Here is a 21,499-nt window from a genome sequence, read left to right on the forward strand (position 1 = left end):
AGGCATAGAGCATCCTCCTTGCTGCTCCATGGCTGAAGGTGAGTTCCAGTGTGTGACTAAGGAGGTGGGCAGAACTGGAGAAGAACATGAATCCTGGGAAGGAGCCTAACTTTGGGGCTGGTGAGCAATGAAACCTCCCAGGAGGATGAGTCTGTGACATCTCCCTCCTGTTGCAGAGAAGATACCTGTGAACTTCTTGGTGAGTCCTTTAGTCTCTGGTGGTCTGTAAATAAGCATAAAATGCGTGTTAGTTTTGGCTCAGGTTTCTGTTCTCAGATGAATGAATTTGAATGAACTTGTCTTATCTGTGCAATCTCTTTTGGAGCTGATATTTGCAGAGAAGATAAATGTGCTGCTGCCTGCCTGCTTGTCCTGACTTAATCTGTGATGCACTGAGCAGTGTCCTGGGGGGATTAGGAGACCTAGAAGAGAGCTTGGGATGTCAGCCTGCCAGGACCTGGTGGTGTGACATGTATCAGTATCTCCATCAGAGATAGTGCTGTGGATTGCATGTTAGCAGCAGTCTGTCACGGTTACAATGTTTTTCAACATGTTTTGTTGTAGGCAGATGTCATGTGTTTATGCCCGTTATTGTGGCATCCAAATAAAGACATGTACTGGAGGGGGAAAAAAAATCACTGCACATTGATGTGGAGGGAAATCTGCCTGTAGACACTAGTTTTTTTTCAGGCTAGTTTCTGCAAATGTTAAAAGAGCTTGAGACTGAGCTGGCCTCTGTTTCCGATTCCCTGCACAAATTTCTACTTCCAAGAGCTTGTGAAAATTCTAAGTGAGAGCCCTGCACACTGCAAATGTCACTAAGTTACATTTATTAAATGTGGACTGCAAAGATACTGTTGAAACTGTTATAATGGAAGTCCTTATTGTATGTATTCAAATTCATTTAGCATCAATTCCCTTAGAAGTATGCAACATAGTCACAACATTTTTCCTCCTATAAGTGGAGTGTTTTACTGGAGGATTGCTTGAAGCATCTTTTAGACTAAGGATTAATTCAAGGTAGAAATAAAAATGAACTGAAAATGACTGTGGGGTGAGCAATGAGCAGTCCCATAGGCTAAATCTCAGTAGGAGAAAACACTTAAAATTTCTTTAGTGCTGGCAGGTTCAAAAGTCAAGGCTGGTTTCAATTAGCCTGGGAGAGTCTCAGTGATAAACAATTCCTGTGGTCTTGAAGCAAAGGGGCTAGCTGCATGCAGCCCTTCTAACTACTTGAGCTGGCCCTATTCCCTCTGCTCGGGGAGTAACTGTCTCTTTGAATGAAGTATTTGTCATCGTTTGTATATGAATTCTTCTGAGTTTCTGAGAGCAAGGAAAACACAAACTTTTTGGGTTAAGGCATTTTTGGTCTGAAAATCCCCCAGGGTTTCAGCTTAAAATATGCATGACGTTCATGCAATTTATTTTCTTTAAGGGGCTGGAAAATGTGAGTGTGTGCAGATGTTTGTGTGTATGGCTGAATGATCCCCCAAATTCTGCCTACAGATATGTTTGTGGGAATGCCTGCTTTGCAATTGGGTAGTGTGGAAAAACAGGTGGAGGGTTGCCACTGCCTGTGACACACTGTCCTGTAGACGGGCTGGCTTCAGAGAGTACCTGGGGCTGGAAACCTTGTTCTCCTCTGCCCGTATTATTTCAAGGCAGGGGCAGGAATTTCAGGTCCTTCCAGCCGTGTGTGTGGCATAGGAACCTATTCAAAGCTCCTGGAGCATCTCAACATTCTGTGGTTGCTCACGCTGACAAAGCCCATTGTTACAGCACTTTGGGCAGACATGCTGGAGCATTGCAGCAAGGAGATGCATCATTTTTACTGGTGCTCACACTTTGTGTATTATGTATTGTACATATTACAAAGGGGTAAAGTGGGAAGTTAGGATTGGGAATATTATAACTCTTACTCAAAAAGATTGTATGATCAGTGCTCAGAGCCACATAGGCAGCTAGTGAGGTGTAGCTTCTGTGTCACTGCCTTGAGCCCTGCTCAGGACTGATGCTGGTCACTTTCTTCCAGGCTTGCCAAGCCTGTGCTGCCTGGATGTGCTTTTGTACTCATGATTTATTTTCTCATGCCCAGAACATTTTTGGTTTTTTTTAAGATATGATTTCTGCTCACCTCTCAGGAGTTGTGGTGCTGAATATATTTTTTTCTAGAATTAACATTAAATCTTTTCAATTTGAAGAACATTTAATAGTCAAATGGGGGAGGGGGGGAGTAACTAATAGCCCACATTCTCTGGTAGTGTTTCTTCCTGTATTTTGGTGCTCTCTGTTCTGCTTGTAGAACTGAAAAGTCTGAAGTCACCTGAAATACCTCATCATCATCCCGGATAACTATTCAGACTTACTGGTAGAGATTTATGGTAACTAATGCCTAGGGACAGGTTGGAGGATTATGTATAATAATTATAGACCACCATATGCTATTACTAAATAGAACTTTTATTTTTAGCCAAAATGCTGAGAAGCACAAGCTTGCTGTTTTCATTTGAAGGGGATGGTAATGTTTTCCCCTAACATGGCCAGTACAGCAGAACCTATTCAAGCGAATCTTGGTGAAAGAAAGAAATTTTTGATAAATGTTTTCTGTGCAACAAAACAAACTGCACAGAATAGCTCAATAAGCCCCCTTAAATCATGCACAGTACAAATCCTTTGGAGCAGGAGGATCTATTTTTATCATGTGAGTTTCCATAGCAAAAGCTGATTTAACTCCTTAGGGTGAAGTTCACGCCGGTGCATGTCTCTGTGAAAGATCAAACTCCCTTTAACACATGGATGTGGGACCTGCAGAAACCTTACGTTTGGAGTGGGGAACAGATGTCCATGCACAAACATCCAAATGTGTACTGAAAAACTTTGTAACTATGGTATGGCATCTCTGCTAGCAGTGATGAAATGTCAGAAAACTGCTCAGCAAACATTGGTAGTTTGGCTGTGAGCAGATATCCTTTCCACTCTCTGCTTCAGAACAGAAGGCCTTGCAGCGGTAGCTCAGGAATTTTATTCTGGAAAAATAATACTTAAATGTTGTAGTTCAGCAGTTTCTGGACTGTGTGGGGTGCAGTTACCACAGAAGTATATTTAACAGGGCAGAAGACTCTGCTTTGCACAGCTACTGGCTGGTCAGGCAGCACATAACCACATAACCTCCTGTGAGTAGTGAGCACCTTGTGCCAGTCACAGGTGGTACAGTGCAGACCCTCCTATGTGCTCTCTTCCAGCATCCCATGGCAGGTTGGCCTGGCCTGACTATCTCCAAAATGGCCATTTGCTATTCAGAAGGAGAACTTATACACAGCTGTAGACCCTGCTGTGTTTCCTCTCACGTGTGTTCAACCTCTGTGTTCAGAGCAGCATTTCTGTATGCTTCCAGCTCTACAGAAATCTGAATTTCAGGAGGGCCCTCTGTAGCTGAGGATATTTTTGTCTCCATGGTGATGCAGATGATGTCACTGGTGCAACAACATCACCTTCTCATGCTTGCAGCAGATGTGTTGGGAGAAAACGAACTCGTCAGGGTTAATGAAAAGAGTTCTTGCAGCAGGTAGCTATAAAAAATGGTTCTGTGGAGGACTTGTGTGCCATCTCCAATATGTGATGGATGTGTTGAGCTGGGATACCTGGGTCTCATGGCCAAATCCATCACGGGCTCGGGCTGCGTGCAGGGGAGTGGCAGGATTATTTCCCGGGCAGGTATGATTTACAGGGTGCAAACCGAAGCAATTAGGTTCCCAGGGATGTAAATCAGCCCGGATCTGGCCTTCCTGCGGCAGTGCCGCCGGTACGGACTCGCGGCAATATGGGCAGCCGCCCCGGGAGCGATGCCCGCCGCGGGGTGGCGGAGCGGCTCCGGGCGCGGTGCTGATGCCGTCCTCGCAGCTCCGTGGGAAGGTCGGCTGTGGCGGATGGGCTGTCCGGGTGCGTTCAGCCGTCCTTCGTGCTGAAGCACGGAGCACTTGGAAAAAGGATTTGTCCGTTTTTGAGGAATACTGGAGCAAATTCCTTCCTAGTAGACCTGGAAAAAACTCTAGTGAAGTGATCCCTGAATTTTGTGCACTGCAATTTCTTGGAGATTCTCTGAGTTGTAATCTTTTTTTAATAAGTAAGCTTCGCAGTGAAGTGTTCCCACAGCCATAAAATACACAGACAAAGGTGGGCTGCAGCACTGCCACTGTACCTGAGTTACTGAAAGGTGTTCAGGTTAAATAGTGTCAGAGGGTCCTGGTTTGGGTGGTATCTCCTTCCTGGTTCTGATACGTGTGTGCCAGTTCACCCTAAAAAGAGAGATTCATACTTAAATAACTTATTTCAACTCTCAAAAACTTTTATTTAGATAGCTGTGTAAACAATTTCAGGTCAAAACTTGTTTATTTGACGAATAGTATAGCAATATAGAAATTGTAAGAATCAGTCTGATGCCACTCAGCTTTTATCTCTTGCCAGGGAATGGTTTGGTTCTAAACCTCTCCTCATGCTGAAGTTCTACTGAAGATTATCCTCAGTCTGAAAAATCAGCTGTAGGAGTTTTGCTTCGAAGCCCTACAGTAGGAGCTGTTTTTACAAAGATTCTGTCACTATCTGTAGCAAACCAGGACTTCTGCTGAATTCCATGTAGGCTTTCTTCATTTTAAAATGCACAGAATTCATTCCAACTTCAAAAAATTTAACTTGTCATGTGCAGATAAAATTCAAAGCAATATGCAAGCTCTGGTGTTAGAATGGCTCGGGGTGTCAGTGTTGAGTTGTTGAGAGTGTATAAATCATATGTATGTGTGATTCTAGAGCTGGTACCTGGGGATTTGCTTGATATGATTATACACACTGCTCTGCTCACTTAGTTCATTTCATGTCTGCCTCAGGAGCGACCTCAGGAGGCGTTTACATTGATTATTTCCCTCACAACAGCCAACACAGTTCAAATAAAGCAGACTATGCATAATTAAAGGCATCATTGCTTTCTCACTCAAAATAGTAATGGAGCAGCGGATCTAATTTCCTACTTAACCCATAAAAGCTGTGCTTATTAACTATTCCTATGATTATTGTTTACTAAACTAATTTCAATAATGGTCTGTGGACTTCCCCTTTTTTTTCCCCTTGGAAAACTGAAGCTGTTTCCTTTATACAGTAAGAGTATGGCAGGGCAAACAGCTGATCCAGAGAGAGGCTTGGCACAGCATCCCTGGGGACGGGACATCCCCCAGGAACCACACAGCTTGAGTTTTACACTGCAAGGAAATATTTATGGTGTACTGCAAGGTGTGCAGAGATGGAGCACTGCATAGAGGAGAGCTGAAAAGCAGTGGGGTGGGGAAAAAAACTTCATGTTTTTTTTTTTAAAAAAAAGAACGGGTAAACTGGAGAGATGCTTCTGCACCTCAGTAATCAGTTTGGGGAGGCAGACAGGAAAGCTCTCTGTGGAACAGCTGCCCAGGTTGTACTCTGTGTTTGTCCTTGGGAGTGCTACTGTGCTCACAGTGAGAGGCTGTGGGCACAGAGCAGTGTGGAGCTGTTCCCTGCTACAGGGGAGCACGCTGGGCGCGCTGCATTGTGGGCACTGCACTGTCAACACACCCCAGCACAATTGCATTGGAGTTTGCTCATGTGGTGGACAGCTGTGGTTTTCTGACAATACGGTGGTTAGTGTAGAAGACGCCCACTCTCAAAGCCAGCCTTGTATCTGTTTTTCCTGTGGGAGAAGTTTTAGCACTGCCCCCAGACTTTGGCTTGCATGCTTCAGAGGGCTGTTGTGCTCTTATTTCATTAGCATAATAAAATCTGCACCTCACCATTTATTCCTCTGTGAACCAAAGCACAAAAAAAAAAAAGCTTATACAATGATGCTTGTGCCACTGAAAGAGAAAGTTGGATGATGGGGAATGGCTGAAGGATCATGCTGATGGCATGGAGAAGCAGCTGATGCAGCCTGATGTCAGGCAGAAGCGTGTCAGCTGCAAGCCTTGATCCAGACACTGTGCCCTCGCAGCAGGAAATGATTACACCACACAGACTCTTGCCCTGGGATTCCTGCTCAGGCAAGGGTTGCACGTGGTGTCAGGCCCTAAATTATCAGTTTTCCAGATATAAATTCTGAAAGTTGAGGCATTTTGTAAACTAGTCTTCTCATCTGATAGAATTACTAGCCCAAGGATCTTCTGTTAACATAAAACTGCCAGGAAGTTCTGGGCTAAATTCTGTGTGAATGCAGCTGAAGTTGGCAGGTAACAAACTGAGTGTAGGGATTTGCAATGAGAAAACATCTGGGCTTTGTCTTGTTCTCACCCCTTGCTGATCCTGTCCAAAGCTGTGTCTTGCTGTGGGGGCTCCGAGATGGGGTGGCTAACTTATGTGCTTTTTCCAATACTTGCCCTGCTGGGGAGACAAATAACAGTAACTTTATAGCTACTTGTACGTGCTGTCATATGCTTGAACCATTCCAGTTTTGTAGGAAAGACAGACATCCACCAAGACAACATATTGTCCTTGATGGGTGGGGCAGCCTATGTCATAGAATCACAGAATGGTTGTGCTTAAAGGGAACTAAAGCTCCCCAAGCACCACCCCTGCCATGGGCAGGTTGCCCCCCACTGGCTCAGGCTGCCTGACTTCCCATCCACAGTCTTGAGCACCTCTAGAGATGGGGTAACTACAGCTCTCTGGGCAGCAGTGCTAGGGCCTCAGAGCCTTGGGTAAATAATTTCCTCCACATTTAGCTTAAGTCTTGCCTCTTTTAGTTTTAAAACTGTTCCCCTTGTCCTGTTATCAGACCGTGTAAAAAGTCACACTCCTTTCTGTTTATATGCTCCCTTTATGTATTGGAAGGCCGCAGTGAGGTCTCCCCAGAACCTTCTCTTCTCCAAGCAAAACAAAGCCAGCTCCCTCAGCCTTTCTTTATAGAAGAGGTGCTGAAGCTCTCTGTGCATCCCCATGGCTCTCCTCTGGACCTGATCCAACAGCTCTGCATCCCTCGTGTACTGGGGCCTCCAGGCCTGGGTGCAGGACTTCAGATGAGGCAGAGCAGAGGGAGGTGATCCCCCTCCCTCACCCAACTGCTACCTTGCTACTGATGCAGGATGCTGCTGGCATTCCAGGCTGCACACACACAAACTGCTAGCTCATGTCAGCTTTTTGTCCATCAGAACCTCAAGTCGTCCTCCACAGGGCTGTTCTCAATGAACTCTTCTCCCAGTCCTTTCACATATCTGGATTGCCCCGACTCAGGTGCAGCACCTTGCACTTGATGTAGTCCTTGAGAAAAATCCTTCAGATCTTATCACTTGCAGTGAATGCATACCCACAAATGTCTTTTTTCAGATGTCTCTACCAAAGTCAATGCAACTCCCTATTCTGCCATGCAGGGCTGGGTTCTGGTGGCTGTACGCAGAAGGTTCGGGCTGGTGGCCGCATGCAGGGGGCTGAGTGCGATGGGTGGGGGGCTGCCATGCAGACCCTGCTGCAGAATGGAATGGTTCTATAAATAAAACACCCCATAGCTGCGAGCCTCACATTTTTATGAACTTGAGCAAACAAAAGCAAGCGAGTGTAAGAAATAGCTGAGAAGTCCCAAGCTCAGTTTGCTTCATATGCTGTTAAATATCTGACAAACTTCTGGTTAGCTTTAGCAAAGGCCAATGACAAGTGGATTATTGCCATTGTAAATTGTATCTAACAGTTTAATAGTTGTAGTACCTGGTATGTTCTTTTTAATCAGATGTGTCTGGAGTGTTGCAGAACAGAGAAAGCATCTGGAGCTATAGCAGCTGAAGTAGAAAGTTGTTTTCTGTTTACAATATGACTTTCTGCTCATAAGAATGTCCTTTAAGTGTGTGGTAAGTGCAGATCTTGTGTGTAGATGATATTTAGTATGTGAAAAAGGTGTATTTGGTGTGCAAGTTGTTTAGATCCTGGTGGAATTTGTTTCAGGTTGGAAATGAGAAAACAAATACAGTAAGCAGAACCCATGTTGTTTCACTGCAGAAGGAAAGGTGCACCTGGAAAGGTGAGCTCTGTGTGTGGCTGAAGATGTGAGGTGAGGGCTGTGTGGCATGGCTGCGATGTGTCCACACAGACCAGCCGTGCTGAACCCACACTGTAACTGCTGTAACAGTTCCCACTGCACAAACACAGAGTGGGAGGGGGCTCTAGGAATTCATCTCAGCCTGCAAGCATGCAACCCATGTCAACCTTTTACTGAGTAACTCGTATATGTGTATGTTAGTGTGTCTAGGTGACTGGAAAGGGGTTGTAAATGCAGTCATATAATTCCTGAGTTTTGTTCAGGCGCCTTAACAGCTTCTCCTACAGGCAGGAAACATCAGTTCTAACTGATTGATAATTGGAAGTAATGACTGGGACTTGGCAGAGCTCTGGGTCCTGTCTGGTTCTGTTGTTTCTCTGTATGAGACTAGGTCTGAAATGGGAAAGGATTCCGGTTGTCTTACTCTGTTGAAAAACAAAAGCCATAGCATTTAAAGAGATGGGCAGGGCTTTTCAGCACAGCCTGGGTGAGCTGGGGCAGACCTGCGGGACACATCAGACAAGGGACTGAGACATATCAGAAAGAGTCAGCCAAATTGAGGTATCTGTGAAATACATTAAAACTTTATTAAATAATTGCAGTATACTCTACTTTAGACATTGATTTAGTTCATTCACTAGTTAGAGGTCCAGCCCCAGCTTTCATGTAGGAGAGACTCCACTTGGAGTTTAGTAGTGCACGCTGCTAATTCATGGGTCAGTGTTTCATCACAAGGCTCCAGAGTGACCTCAGGGCAGCCCCCAAGGGCATGGCTCTGCTGGTGCCTTTCTGCCTCCCTTTGCTGGACAGATTGGGGGAGGACTCACTGCAGAACTTCCCCCTGCAAAACCCTTGGTTTGCTGCTAATCTGCTTTCTACTCCATTTGTGATGCAGAGCTGAAAGCAAAATCATTAGCATAGAAGCTGCTGTGAGATGGAAACAGTAAAATTTGTCTTGTGGTTGCTTTGCTTCCCTCTGTCTGTCACTCTCTTCTTCAGGTGTAGGTTCTCCAAGTATCCTGTTTCCAAAATCCAGATCTCTGTTAGGATCAGAAGGACCAAACCTGTTCTCTCTTGCCCATTGCTTACTTAAGGAAGCTGGTATTGTGCACAGTTCCCAGGCAGGGCTTTCAGGTTGACAGGGTATCCCATAAAGGGTGGGCTCCATTATTCCATAAGATGTGAGTGCTGCAGTCCCCAGACAGGCATCAGTGCCCAGGCAATCCTGTGCAGGGAAGATTGTATCAGTCCTAGAAAGAAGCAGTCAGAGCTGAGATTATCATCTTCCTTCCTGTGGAACTCTGGAGGCTTCTAGTAGTTGTCCTGTAAATGACATACTTGGGAAGCAGACGTGGCAGTGGATGTTTTGGTGAAAACACTGGAGGATTTATCAGAGCAAGTTGCTTCCTGCAGCCCAGCTTTGTCCCAGCCGGCTGCCAGTGTTCAATCCGGCCAGATTTCTTTCCCTTCAGAAGGTAATGGACTGGAAGTATTTTCACTTAAAGATAAATACTTGGGGAAAAATTAGGATGAGGAGGAGCGCAGTGGAACGAGGGAAGCCCCTGAGTCATCTCCTTCCTGTGGACAGATAGGATGGGATCAGGGAGCCTCAGCTTCAGACTGAGAATGTTTATTATTTTTCTATTTCTATACATTAACTGATTTACAATTAGAGTTCAGCCCAGGGCTCAGTTAGGTGGTCACACGAAGGCTGATTCCTACACCTATGATTTAATATAATTCATTCAAGCTAAAAATGCTATTGTTGGAAGGTAGAAGGGATGTGTGGTTGCTGTCCTTCTGTCCATCTACATCCATGGAGATTTGTCAACATTGATTTTGGCAAGATGTGCACAGGAATTGCAATTAGTGCAGGGGCTGCAAACTAAAGCTGTGCATCATGTCAGTGAGGTTGTCCATGGCCAGTTTGGGCTGTTGTATTTCTATGTCCTAGCATCAGGAAATGTTGATGCTCCTTTTTGAAGTGGCTTAAGGCAATGTTGCACACCTGCTTTGCTGTGGTTGTCGTCTGCTATCTGGTAGGCTGATCGTGGCTTGCTTTTATGTTTTGATTTGGAGTATTTTTTCCAGCCCAGTAGGAAGTGGTTCCTTGTTTCACTGCTCATCAGATGTGGCTTTGGGATACTTTCAAGCTGCTCATGCAGCTGAGGTTGCAGATACCTCCGCTGACTTTTTAGAAGCACATTTTTACTGCTTCGGATTGGATGAGGTTCAGGATGTATCCTGTCACTTAATCCTCGCACTGTCTTTCACTCCACAGAGCTGACCAGAGTATGTAAGTTGTTCAAAATTTTGGGCCAGACAGAACCAGCAGCATCTAACCTGGGGGAACTGCTCCTATGCAGTGAGATGCAGTTATTGAGGGTGTGATCTGCTTGGTCCTAAGATTATTCCTGGGATCAAACAAGTGGAATTGACTCATAATAATAGAGGTCCCAGTAGGCCTAAATAGAAATTGGTTTTCTCAGATTCTTGATTTGTGTTGGTGTTAAACGCAATCACTGACACATCATTTGTGTCTACAGATGTTGACACAATACTTGTGAGGACCCGAAATGTGGGTAGGCTGCTGCTCCGTTTGCAGCCACGCTGCTTTGTGCTATCCTAGTTTTCCAGCTCACAAAAGAAAAAATAACTGAGATTTGTCTTGTCTTGGGCTGACAGTATAGCCAAGTGATTGCCAGTCCAATTTGGCAGTTTTTAATCATTTTATCTCTGTTCTCTTCTCTCTGGGGAGACAGTCAGTGTTTAGCAGTCTGCTCAGAAAGACCTTGGGGCTAGTTTCAGTGGCGGTGGCTCAGAGCTCCGATTATTAGCTCTGCTCTTAGGAGCACACTGAGATCTTTCCCAAGGGAGTGGTGTGAAAAATTAACACAGGCTTAGAGCAGCAGTGCAGCAGCAAGCTATGTAACTGTAATTACTCCATTGATATTCCTCACACAATAACACTGTCATCAGTCATTTACATAAACTTTTTCTCCATGAAGAGGGAATGGCTGCTTATAACCCTATTGGGTGCTTCCAGAGCATGCATTATACATTTTATTTGCTCTAATTTCAGTCTCAAGGCCTGTAGGAACAGAGAGAGGAAACATGCCTTCTTTCTGTTGTTTTTTTTTCCTGTTGTAGCAGTATCCATGCCACTCCGCAAACATCATCCTGCAAACAGACTAAAATGGATCTTGAGAGGATATCGGGAACAACTTCCAGAATTTGAAATGTTTGTTATAATTAAAAACAAACAAGCACAACCCCCAGATATTTTAAATAGAAAGGTTCAGCTACTCGTTCTCTGTCCCAAATCTCTGTTGCTCATTTTTTCAGGTCAGGTCCACCAAGTATTGTCCTCTTAAAGGAGCCAGAGCTCCTCAGGATTTACGCTTTCTTAGGTTTTTTTCTTCCCGAGTACGCTGCATTGTTCTGTGCCCTCCACCTGTGCCAGACTCCTACAGCTTCACTTTGCCCACCGCTCCCAGAGGGAATGGCTGCATTACCCACAATTGCTCTCATCCTGACAGCAGCTAATCCAAGAGAGTAACAACGAATAATTGGTTAACGAAATACAGAATTAACACCATCCTGTCTTCTGCCAGGGATGCTCATTTTCTTTGCGTCTCTTCATACAGTGTAAAAGCCAGAGCTGTGCAAAGCAAACTGTTTCTCCCAGGTCAGAGCCACACAGAGGAGAGCACCCCAGGGCTGGGCCCGGCAGCACTTTGTGGTCCTGATGGACGGTGATTTGGAGCGGCTGGCTCGATCAGCATGTTCTGCAGCTCTGTAAATGTGTGCTCGTTTGAGCATTGCCGAGCCTGACACAGCTTGGCTCTGTCCTTCCTGGGCAGTGCAGGACTGCATGGTCAAGGAGGAGGAAGAGAGGAGGGGATGTAGTGCTGAGCTTCTTAAAGGAGCGTCTCACGAGGGACGAGATGTCCCTATTGCAGGAAGTGTTTAACTTTGGATGTTACGCTTTCTCTAATTAAAGTCTTTGGAGCCAGATATTCCTGGGGCCAAGGCTAATAATGTATTCCGAAGAATAATATCCCTGTCTGAGCCACGGTGCGCTTATTGATGGTGCTGCACCTGACGGCGCTGACCGCGTCCCCTCGCCCTGCGCTGCTCAGGCCTGCAGGGCACGGCGCCGCATATTGCTGTCACAGAGCGAACTCTGAGCGCTGCAGCAGGGCGCATCTAGCAGGGAAAAAAGGCGCATGATAGTCAAATTTCACTTGCTGAATATTTAATGAAGCCTGCAGTGTTTATTTGGTTATCCTGTCGATTTTTATCGTTCTGTCAATAGCTTCTCATATGTGGCACGGTGATGATCTTTAGCAGCCTGTCCCCTGGGAGCTAAAGCGCTAAATGCAATTATGGATTTTATACTGCAATGTGTTTGATATTTCCACTGATCTAATTTGCAGTCTGGTAGTTTATTGTTTGGCATTTTAATGGCGTTCAAATGCTATGGAAAATTTGATTTCTCTTTATAATTCACCCTAACATCATTAATGCTGGTAGCTGGATGGCATGGATTTTAGAGGACTAAGTATATAGGAAAATTATTTTTTTAATGTGGACCAAAACAATCAGTTTTAACTAAAAGGAAATCTGTGTCCTATTTTTCCAATGCTTCCTCTTTGTCACTTTCTGTTGAACACTAAGATTGCTGTGAGGAGATGGTGAAACAAATGCTGGACCTTGGCAAACAAAATACACATGCGGTGTCTTCTGATGGGGGCTTTGCTGCAGAGCTCAAAGATCCTCAGAAGTCCTTTGACAGAGGAACGGAACGAGAACCATCTCTGAGAAGCCTGATTGGACTGTTCCTCTTTTCTATTCTGGGTCGCTTTTACTTCATAATTAATCCTCCACGCATCTTTTTTCTTTGGGTGGGGGAAGCCCTGAGCCGACCCCTTACTCAGATGCGTTCATCTGAACACCACACCATTCCTGCCGCAAATCAAATAAATAAAAAGAATAGAGGTGCCCAAGCTGCAGTTTGGTGAGAGTTCCTGACTGTTGGATTTGGGCTGCCGGCGATAAGAAGGGGTGCGCAGAACCGCATGGGCCGAGGTGGCTTGGGGGAGTTAATCACGGTGTTATTTTACACATCTACAACACTTTTATTGTGTAGTAACTCATGAGTTATGGGTCCTCTGCAATTGCAAAATAAATCCTTTAATTAACCACCTAGTCAGAAACAATTTAACCTCCTCAGTGTATCTCATAAACTACATTAGCCCCAGATTTATTTAGAATAGTGTTGTGCAAGTGTGATCTATTTGTATTAAGAATATGCCCTCTGTTATGTCAAACGTAGTGGGACAAGGAAACAAATCTGGTTTGTATGCTTTCATCCATGGCTTTTAATGATTTTACTGAGTTCCTCAAATAGAAGCAAATGTGTTTTTGCACTGAGCAGTACGTGAAAACATGTGGACAGAACGATAGCCACTTCACTTGCACAGATAGCTTCAAGTCTCACTGCTTCTTGTTAAGGTCTGTTTTACAGACAACAGTGTTTGAGAAACCTTACTCTCCTACGACGTCCAGTAAAAGTCAAACCATGCAGTTACATGCTGACAAGCAGTGATTCTGTTTCTTGAATGCTGAAGAGTTTGTTTCTGTCTTTCAACAGAGGTGTGAACACACAGCCAGTCGGTGTAATAAATCTTACCGGCTGCCAGAAATAGAGCATGCTTTGTGGTATGTGAGTTTCAGAACATTAAAGAGGTTCAAGAGAGTTCCTCTTCTAATGTAACCAAGTAGAAAAGCCGACAAAAATAAGAAGTCATAAATGAGTCTGAATGAGGTGCCAAAAGCACTAATGAATGTGTACGGAGTAACCAGCCTTGTGACTGACAAAGCCCTTCAGTGGCTGCACTGATCGATGGACCTTTTTGCTTTTTGGATGTGATTCATTCCCATCCACAGGTTCTCAGTGCCTCTCTAGATCATGGCTGCATGGATGTTGCTGCTTGCACTGTGTTTGGTAACAGCAACAAGCACTGATTGTATTTGTAAGTTGTCTCACAGTTATTTCCATTATTAACAGATCTTTGCAAAGGTGGTGTTCCCTAAAATATATTTTCTCTGAATGTGTTTAGATGGTAAAAGAAATAGTGCTTATGTAGAGGAGAGACTCTTAACTATCACGTTATCTTCTTTGGGGTCTGTGTATCTCTCAGGGCGCTCATTTTGTACCACAGTGACAGGCAGTGCTGTTGGATCGCAGTGAGTTTGGGTGGTCAGTGCCTGCAGAGGCTGCTTGGAGGCACCTGGTGTCCTGCAGCAAAAATAACCATGCAGTGTACAGGAGCAGCAGTTGCTGGAAGCAGGACAAGACATCACACAGCTGTTTCTCCAACAAGTATATATTAAAAAAGTAAACCTACTGTATTATTCAAGCTCTGGCCTGTGAGAAAGGCAGATAGAAGGTTTTCAGTTGATGGTTTTTTTTTTTTTTTGCAGGATCTAAAGCTCACATTCTGTCACAAAATGGTTGACAAACCTAGTTAGCAGGAATTAAAAACTGCCACCAAGTTCTGGGGAGAGGCAGGCTAATGACATCAGGGCTGGCCCTCCAATTGCTCTGTTAGCAGATGATAGATGAATGCACGCCTCACTCCACAGCGCCACCAGCCTTGCTCCATTCTTGAATATCTGTCAAGATGTTAAGTGGACGACTGCAATCAGCAGTGAAATAAGACCTGTGTAATCTGATGTTCCACTTAGAAAAGAAAACAAAATTCCTACCACCTAATATGAGACTACACCAGTCAACACACAAAGGCCTTTCAAGGAGGCTAGGTATCTGATAAAATCTTTACACCTCATTATCATTTGTAATTTAGAGATATGGGTACAGCTGTATCTACAAACAGTGCATGATGACATTTCCAGGGATTTTTCTGTGGCTGTTTCCAGCGAACAGCTCTTTATTCATGTTGTACTTTTATATTCCTTCTAACGTGTTTTTATTTAAACTTTATCTAGCTGGGAAGGGTAGGCGGCTGCCTATTAAAATTGTCCCTTCGGTAAGGGGTGTGCGTAGATTAGCAATAAGGACAGCCTTCTAGTTCTCTACGACAGAAGTTTGGTTTTGGTTAATTCAATTTGTAGTCAAGTTGTTCTCTACAAGATGATAAGAAATGGAGGTATTGCCTTTAGGTTTAGAAAAAAATTCCACCTCTTATGGAGAGCCTGAGAGAAGCAGCAACGATATGAATGTTAAGTAAAGTTCAGTTTTCAGTATCTAGGACATGACAGCCCAGAAACAATATCAAGCTTTGTTACTGTTGAATCTGACCCTTCCTGATTGCTTTCACCCACATAGTTTGGATTACAGAGGATATTAGTGATGTAATTGAATGCACAGCAGCTTGCTGTGAGAAGACAGTCAGCTGTATAAGCACATTTGCTTCCTCAGCGTTATAACAGAGGTTTGTAGGATGGATGCTGAGGCCTGAGAGTGCACCCAGAGGGCTGATTGAACATTTCAGCAGAAAACACTGAATGAATTAAAAATGCTCATACAGCTCAGTCCTAAGCACAGCATACTACTTGCTAACTCAGTGGTGCAAAGCTGGCTTCCACCCTTGATTGCTCTGATGCAGACCTTGGGGGTGCTACTGAGATGGAGCACTCTGTATGTCCAGGAGCATGTTCCTGCTGCACCTTTGCTGCATGGCTCCATCTCCCACTTTGTGCCTGAACTCCTTTCCAAAGGAGAAGGGTGGTTTATGTCCAGGACTTATCCCAGAAAGCAGCTGGAGCACAGGCAGGGCACACCGTGGGGATCAGCTGTGGGAGGCACAGTGGAGCTTACCATCAGCACAGCTTCCAGGAGCAGCGCTTTGCTTTGTGCTCTCAGCATAGTGCTGGATGGTGTGCCTGATGTTTTGTACAGGTCAGCAGCTTATTGTCACTGTGACACGTTGCCCTGGAGCACTGATGTTACTCCATAGTTCTCTGGAACGCAGAATTCCTCCTCTTTCCTGCTCCGAGTCCAAAGGGCTATATCCTGCAGGTACGAGGTAGGTCTCCTTATGTGAAATGAGTTTGAGTTCAGGATCCTGGCTCCAACCAGTCCAGTCACTCGTGCACTGCATGCACCCAAGCTCCCTTGGGCTGGCCCTGTCTTCCCACCAGGTGCTCCATCACTGCTTCAGCCTGCGATTTCACATTTCTGCTACACCTTGTAAACCTACACATAGCTTGATCTGTAAAGTCAGGCTTAATGGTTAAGGAGAAATAATCTTGTGACTGATAGCCAACTATAATTTCTAATAGTCATGAAATGTTAAGCGGGACCAGACATTCTGAAATAGATTTAACTGCTTTTTTGGCTTTGTGCTTTTCTACTCTCCCAGTGTGAGCGACTGAAATTTTAGGATTATGCCGGTAAATAAAAGGGAGAGATTGGCAAGGATAAACTCCATAACATGTTCTGTGAAGACCTTTATTTCAGCGTGGTTCCACTACTGGAACTCAAACAGCAACAAAATTATTATTACTGTTATTACTATTAGGGGTGTCATGAATGTACACCCCCAATATTCGAGCAATATTCACCTTCCCCTTCATGCTGCAGAAACTTCCACATTCTCCCTTGCTTTGCTTCTGTGCAGCTTTAGCTGAGAAACTGTTTCTATCTCAACCCATGCGTGCATGTACTCTACCTTTTCAACTCTCTTCCCCACCTCACTTGGGGAGAGTGAGCGAGTGGCACCTGCTGTACAGCTCCTCCCACTGTGAACGTCCCCAAAAGACACTGCTTCCATTGTGTAACTAGAAGGGAAAATAGAGATCTAAATTAGACTGAAAATAATGATTGAAATTCATATACTGCGCTTATTATGTGAAGAGGCTCTTGTTGACTCCAAATCTATCTCTGCTGTTCTGGGTTCACTATGCTGGTTGTTGTTATCTCTAGAAGTTTTACCTGAGAAAAGGAATGAGAAGGAAGTAAGATTGTTTAAAGAGGTCAGGAATGGAGGAAAAGAGAAAAGAATTAATGTTGGAAGGAATGTAGTGTGTTAAGGAGGGAGGGGAAAAAGGAGAAGGGAATGAGAGTTAAGCGGACAGAGGTAGAGATTAATATGGATGTAGACTCTTTCTCAGGTACTGTAATACAACAGCTCAAAGGCTGGAGCAGGGCTCCTGGTGAGGCTGCAGTCCTGGCAAGGAGGATCTGTTGTTGCATTGGGAAATTTACATTGAATTGCTGGTATTTTCTTACTATTCTCTTTGCCTAGCATTGTATTTAAAGACTTGCATCTTTCCACAAATCTGGCCCGAAGAAAGTCTGTACACCATTTCAGACAACGCAGTACAATGCACCATGAAACTGCTTAATGCTGTAGAAAATTGCTAATGCAACAAAACAGAGCCCCTTGAAAAATCAGCTAACACTTCGTTATGCCTTCCTGGGTCCCTTTTGACCCCATTCACAAGGAGCAACACTTCCCACAGAATAGTTGTGGCACAGAGGAGCTGTTTGGATTTCTGTTGAGGCTGCTTCCCTGAGCTCTCCCCAGTGTTGTGTGCTTTTGCAGTAGAAAAGAATGCAAAAAAGCTTCCTTTTATGGTCGCTCAACAGAAGGACCTATCAGGCGATTGTAACTCTTTAGCCAAACTCAGGCTAGTGTCCCGGGTGGGGAACCCAGAGGAAAAAGACTGAGAGATGTTCAGCTTTCCTTTTGTTTCCCTAGCCTGCTCTGCTGTAGTGGCTGCTGCTAGCAAAGGAGGAATACATGGCGGGTTGAGAAAAGGGTTGCCAATGAACATTGGCATTGGCATTTTCTGTTGGCAGGCAGTCTTTGGTTATTTAATTGGTCCTAGGTGAGTCACCTGAGCTAAAGCAGCAGAAGTAGAAGCATTAATATATTTAATCTTACATTAGACGATGTAGTTTTATGTTGGATTGGCAAAAAAACTGCCCTTTGAATTAGGAGTTGACCCGTAGCGCTGGACTAATTGGGAGCCAGGATCCCAGTCATTAAGCAATGACATGTTACATAGCAAAAGAAAAAAGTTTCTGTCATTCGTACCATTATTTGTATTATGACATCTTCTGAGGGCCTTGTCTACACCATGGCTACTGCTGTCCTGATGATAAAAGCTCAAAGAACCTTAACAACCCAGTCGCTTTGAGGTTCTCCACTTTTTAATAAACTACAGACAAAAATACATATGTAAAGACTCCCTAATTCAGCAATGAGAAATAATATAATGGTAATATCACACAGCTCATCAGGACATAAAAATTAGGTTAGCAGTGATTACTGAGTAAAGAAACTATATATGTAAGTACAAAAAAAAATATTCGGTATGTGCATAAATGTGCTGCAGACAGAAGATATAGGGGCCTCCCACAGGAGAAGATAATTAAAGATTTCTGTACTTCATTGGAGAAGTTCACTGAGATCCTTCCAGCCCTTCTCAGGGGTTGGAAAAGTTAGAGCAGCAGAAACAGCTGCTGTGGTGATTCCATAGAAATTTTTATCTGATGTCCTGCACAAGCAGGAATGTCTGAGTGTTCGCTGGTAGAAGAGGTAGAGGAGATCTCAAAGGCGCATGCTTCTGGTTCCTATTGCTACCTTGGCTATAGATAGAGGTTTGAAAGGAGCCTAAAAATTCTTGAAAGCAGCATGACATTTCATGCATTTCTAGAGTGGTGTAAAGGGGTTCTGCATCATTGAAAGTCAGGTAACATAAAAGGTGCTTGGACCTTTCTGAAAGGAGGGGGAAGCTTGTGGTTGTGTTGATAGACTTAAGCTCCTTCCAGCCTCTGTGCAGCTGGGTAAATCTCCCTAGGATTGGGCTGGCTAACAGAAATATTGGCATTCCTTAGTGCTGGGTGAGTGAGTACAACTGATTCATTTCTTTGCTCTGCACCGTAATTCTAAGCAGCTTCTTTTTAACAAAAAGGATCAAAGTCTCCAAACGAGAATGTGGTGAACTTGATACTTCTCCACAAGCCCAATAGGCATGGACAATATACATTCTGTAACCAAAACCTTTTGGGGTTTGTGTAATACAATACCCTTTCTGTAACCCCCACCCTTTTCTCCATCCTTGTGACCCTGCTGCAGCTAAGGGACCGGACAGTAGAAAAACATGTCAAGCATGAAAAGCAGCAACTTGAGGGCAAACATGACCCCTCCACTGCTAGTTACTGAACTTCTGAAAGTACGTCAAGCAAGCAGAATCAGCTAAAAAGGGAGGCCAGGGACACCTCATGTTGTGCAAGATGGGAGGTTAGGTCTTTGCTCTTTAGAACTAAAGTGTTTTGTTTTAATCATGGGGAGAGCTGCTGGCTTGGCACAGTGTGAAATGGTTTTAGAAATTCTGAGGAAGGAGGAATTTCTCAAAACAGTAAGGAAAACAAAAGTCAGCAACAGGGAAAAATTGGCCAGCATTTTTACAACAGGAAATGTGGAGGGTACTGGAAAGAGAAAATTAATGACGCTGGGAGTATGATCCTGTTAGCTGTTATTGTTGACACCTCATTTCTAGACTACAATGCCATCTAAGGCCATGTTTCACTTGACACTACCTTGAGTCATCTTTGCCTCACCCGGAGAAAAATATCAAGCAAGAGAGCAAAACCTTATAATCAAAATTGAGTGCATCACAAGAACCTTATCTGCTTTTGGAGTCCGATCAGCAGCTGCAGTATGGCTGCTGCAAGAACTCCTTGAGTTGATTGCACCAAATATTTTGCTGTATTTTATTTTCTGAGGTAGAATAAATGCTCATAATTCCATTATGAGCATTGGAAAATGCTAGCTATACCTATTTTAAACACAAGTGTAATGTTTTATAGCCCATATAGGGATAATTACAAAGTACAGAATCACAGATTTTATAGCAGATTTTCCCAGGAGTGCAGTTAGGAAAACAGTATGTGTCATGTAGCCAATTTAGGTAATGATTCTGATAAAGATAAACTGAATTGTTTATAATAAGTAATTGGGCCTACAAAGGCCCAAATGACACAGTTGAGTATGCAGACCTGGAAACAGCACAGAATACGGCACGGCCCTGGATGATGCGTGGTTCTCAGCTGCGGCACTTCTGCCCGCTTTGTGTTTGGCTGGATTTGATCTTTCTAATGCAGTTAATTTTTCTCAGGAATAGTAAAGATTAAAAACAGTTCAGTTTGTTTTCCCTTTGAGACTCTGAGGCAGTGGCTTTTGTACATAGGTGCCAGAGGAACTCTGCAGGACACATCAGCTGACTCACATTTCCCAGTTGAACTGGGGAGACACCTGAAAATGCAAAAGGAAAGCCGCAGCCTCCACTGCTCCTTGCAGAAGTCCTAGGGCACATTCAGAGCTGAACCATACAGGATACTGGCCTCGTAAATACAGCATTGCTTTACCACAGGCAGGAGATTACTTGTTGAGTAGATTATCTCTCTTGAGATAAGACAAAATCCTTCAGACTCGAGTGGAGTATCTTGTCTGGCCTATTAGTATATGACAAGATGCAGTTTGGGCCCAGTAAGCCTCTATCAATCACAAGATGAAGTAAAGCCCTAATTATCATTTAATTGCTGCCTTCAGCTTGAGCTGCCCTTCTTCACAGTTTTCTGCATCCATTTGAGATTAGGTTGCACTGAAATGAGAACCGTAAAGGGCCTGGCAAAGGTGTGAAATTCCCTGGGTAACTGAATTAATGACAGCGTTCTCCTGCTGCTAGGGGGGTTTCTGTTCTCTATGAAGACAGAATGAGTGAGGGCAAAGGGAAATAATGGGGAATTGGCAACGATAGCTCTTAGCCATTTGTTCACAAAAAGAATGACATAGAACAAGCTGTTTTGGCCAAACTTGAGGAGAACAAAGGAAATACCACTCACAGACATCTGAATTTATGCTAATTTTGTAGAACTGTGTTGTAAATTATTTTGTTGAATAAGAAAATGTTGTAATGTGTCCTTGTAGGCAGCTGAGTACAAGTTGCGATGATAAGCATTGTTAACAGTAATTTTTCTTTTCTACATTATTCTATCAGGGCAGTTTGAAATAATGGTGATTAACGGAGAGGCTTGGGATATTTGGGGGTTGGTTTAGTCTAGCTTTGAAGCAGCACTTGTTGTTTTCCTACGCTCTGCATGGCAGGTGTGTTTTCTAAGTAAACTGCAGAGGCAGAACGGTGTTTCGCATGATGAAATCTTCCCAGCAGCCTTGGCACTGACATTCATCATTAAGATGCTTGTGTATGCTATGTAGCTTTTACAACATCAAATTCAGTTTCAAAGATAATTACAGGCCATTAGTGCCTGACACATGGAGTTTAATAACAGAGAGTAAATATTGCGGTGATTTTGGAAATGCATAAATAAATAGATAAATACACGAAACGGAGTTGTCTGACTTTAAAAATGAGCTCCATAAAAACTGGTATTGCCTGAGAAACAAGCATAGTTGCAACTGG

General features: G+C 43.9%; 1 protein-coding gene and 1 long non-coding RNA gene across 3 annotated transcripts in view; both read left to right on the plus strand.

Moving 5' to 3' along the window:
• LMX1B (LIM homeobox transcription factor 1 beta) overlaps nucleotides 1-21,499 on the plus strand; it is a 136,913-nt gene that overhangs the window by 27,294 nt on the left and 88,120 nt on the right. The window lies entirely within an intron of this gene.
• On the plus strand, nucleotides 6,520-16,456 carry LOC121107054. The gene is made up of 4 exons (XR_005840403.2): nucleotides 6,520-6,710; nucleotides 7,733-7,850; nucleotides 7,945-8,020; nucleotides 12,719-16,456. It is a non-coding gene; the product is annotated as an uncharacterized LOC121107054 (long non-coding RNA).

Source organism: Gallus gallus, chromosome 17, assembly GCF_016699485.2.
Source record: "Gallus gallus isolate bGalGal1 chromosome 17, bGalGal1.mat.broiler.GRCg7b, whole genome shotgun sequence".
In the NCBI taxonomy this organism is placed as follows: Eukaryota; Metazoa; Chordata; class Aves; order Galliformes; family Phasianidae; genus Gallus; species Gallus gallus.